The sequence below is a fragment of the Trichosurus vulpecula genome, chromosome 8 (assembly GCF_011100635.1).
Source record: "Trichosurus vulpecula isolate mTriVul1 chromosome 8, mTriVul1.pri, whole genome shotgun sequence".
Classification (NCBI taxonomy): domain Eukaryota; kingdom Metazoa; phylum Chordata; class Mammalia; order Diprotodontia; family Phalangeridae; genus Trichosurus; species Trichosurus vulpecula.
The window spans coordinates 25175787-25178763 of NC_050580.1; positions in this window are offsets into that span (position 1 = coordinate 25175787).

Consider the following 2977-nt stretch of genomic DNA (forward strand, 5'->3'; position numbering starts at 1 on the left):
TTATTATCTAATTTCATCCTTATAACAACCCTGGAAGGTGGGTACTGTTATGACCAACATCTTTACAGTTGAGAAAACAGAGGCAAACAGAGTTTAAATGACTTTCCTAGGGTGACACAGCTAGTAAGTGTCACTGGTGGGATTTGAACCCAGGTCCTCTTGCCTCCAGGTCTAGCACTCTATCCATTCATGTTGCCTCTCATTGGATTTGGACCTGGTTGATAACTTAAAGATTATTCTTTTGGAGCCTCCTGAAATTACAACTGAGGAAACCAAGGCCCGGGGTGGTGAAAGGAAGGTAAGATCCTAGATTGGCATCTGGAAGGTCTCTCAGAGATGATCTAACTCAACTCCCATGTTTTACAGAGGGGGTAACTGATGCCAAGAGGAGCTAGGAGACTTGCTCAAGATCGCAGACAGAAAACAGCAGATTTGGAATTAGAACCCATTTCTCTGACTCCAGAGTCGGGACTCTTTCTACAATTCTACCCTTGCCATAGCTTGCACAGGTCATAAGGAGGATGATAGAGAGGCCCCCAAATCACTGGATTCAAAACCCAGTGATCTTCCCATCCGGATGGATAAAAGGTTTCAAAAATATCTTCTTGAGAGGAGAAAATTCACCTCCTTTCTCTTTCCTCCTTTTTTCCTACATCACCTATACCATCAGGCTCCAATTTGTACGAATAATGAATCCCTTCAAGTGGTCGCACGTGTTTGAATTTGCACTATTTGAAGTTAAAATGATATAAAATATGGTCATTGGTTCCAGCCCAATGGAAATATGCAGTATGAATTCAAATACTATGACTCCTTTCTGGGGATTCAATATTCGCAATAACAGGGATCAAGCTGTATTTCCCAATGTATCCCTCTTCACGAACAGAATATGAGGAATGAAATGGGGCAGGGGGAGGGAGTTCAATTAGCTTGGTAAAATTAACCCACCCAGTGAGCCAAGTCCAAAACAAAGCAGTTTTCCACATGCAGAGATGCAGCCATGGCATAGTGGGCAGAGATGGCTTTTTAGCCAGAAAGCCTTGGCTTCAGCACAGTCTCTAATATATATTGACTATGTGACTCACTTAACCTCCTAATTCCCCAGGCAGCTCTCTAATGCTGTCCTTTGCAGAAAAGATTGTGACCTGACTTGGAAGAGGGCATTCTGTATTTGAATTAAATTACAGGTACAGCCTCTATCCTGTTCTAGACCCATAGACTCTCACAGCTCCAGGGGTGGGGGACTATGGGTGTGGAACACTGTCAGACTTGGTGGATAAGTTGGTTTGTTTTAGCAAACTGCCTCCTCTCCCCCTTTCTTATTCTTTGTTATAAGGGATAGATCTTTGGAGAGGAGAAGGACAGGATACGTATTGGGAAATGAAGGGGACAGAGGAACAAAAGATGTCCTAATTTTTTTTTAAATCAGCAAATTCCGAGAGCTTGAGACACCCAACTTTCTACATTCAAGTCAAAGTATAAAACTGGAGAGTTGGAGGTGGGCAGTGGAAGACAGTTCATGGGGTCAGGTGCTGTAATTATGTGCCTTGTGCAAATGAAGGAGGCAGCCCTGAAGGCCTGACCTCTCTTCATCTCAATCAGCCAGGGAATTTCAGACCACCGGAGCTCTTTAATAGGTCAATTTTGCTCTCTGTTTATCCTGAGAGTCATTGGTGATAATAGTTCATCAGAATCATTCCCATTCAAGGACAGGGCCCTCGGTAAGTGTCCTTTGCCATTCCTACCAAATTACCGCTTTTGTTGTTCCTGAAAGTTGCCTACAATGGCAGTCAACATCTTGAATCTACTTGAGCTGAATCCTACTGTTCGAGGCCCCTTTGTCTGCGTCACTCAATGCTGGCTGCTCTTGGCTCTTACATCAGCCTAATGCTGATGATTACCGTACATCCTGTGTGGAGGGCTTGGACGAGCACATTTTAGTGTTTTGTCCGCAAGACCTTGTTTGCTTGTTTTTTTCCTGCCAGAAATGATCCCGGGAGAGAAAACACACAATAGGCTCTTATTAATAGATCCTATTAGACTCATGAACAAAATGTCCTTTCCCATTTAGGCGCTAATGCCGTGTCCGGTTCTTCTGAGGTTCCTGCCAGCTGCCATCTCCTCTGAAGTACAGAAGAGAAAAAGACCAAAATTGACTTTTCTTAATAAATCCATTTGTCAGGTTGGCCAAACTACTTAGAACTGTTTATTTGACCTGAATCAGGTATGTTACATAATCCACATCACGTGTCTTGTCACTGTGGAAAAGCTCTTAGCTTGGAGTGAGCAGATCTGGGTCTGAATCTCAGCTTTGCTGCCAAGTGGCTGTGTGACCTTGAGAAAGTCACTTAACCCCTCCGTGCCTCAGTTGGATCATCTATAAAACGGGGATGATAATATATTCACTACCCTCTACCTGACAAGGTACTTATGAGAATCAGCTACTGGCAGATGTACACAGAGTACTTTGCAATATGTCGAGGGCTATATTAGTGTAAGTATGGGTGTCAGTTCTGTAGACCAGACACTCAGAATTTCCAACTGGTTTTAGGTACATGAAGCACTTTGTGGGCCTTCAAGCTTTATAGAAATGTGAATTCACAGCACTCTGATGAATTTCTATTGCCATGGAATTGTAGACTTAGAGAGCCAGAAGGGTCATCTAGTTTGGCCCTTCCTGTTTTGTGGAGGTCCAGAGAGGGAAAAGAACTTGCCCCAGTCACACAGTAAGTTGGCAGTTCCTTTGCCAGAGAGAGTTCAGGCAAATTTATTCATCAATGAATAAATAAGGGAGTTTATGGGGAGGTCTTGGTTGGTTAGTCTTTGGTTGGACTTTGGTTGGACTTTAATGGAGGGCACGGGCAAGCTCACTGATAGTCACTTGGAGAAGTCTTGGGGACATCCACTGGGGCATGGCCATCAGCAGCACATCATGGCTGATGAAGCTAATGTCTCATTGACTCAGGATTATCTGACT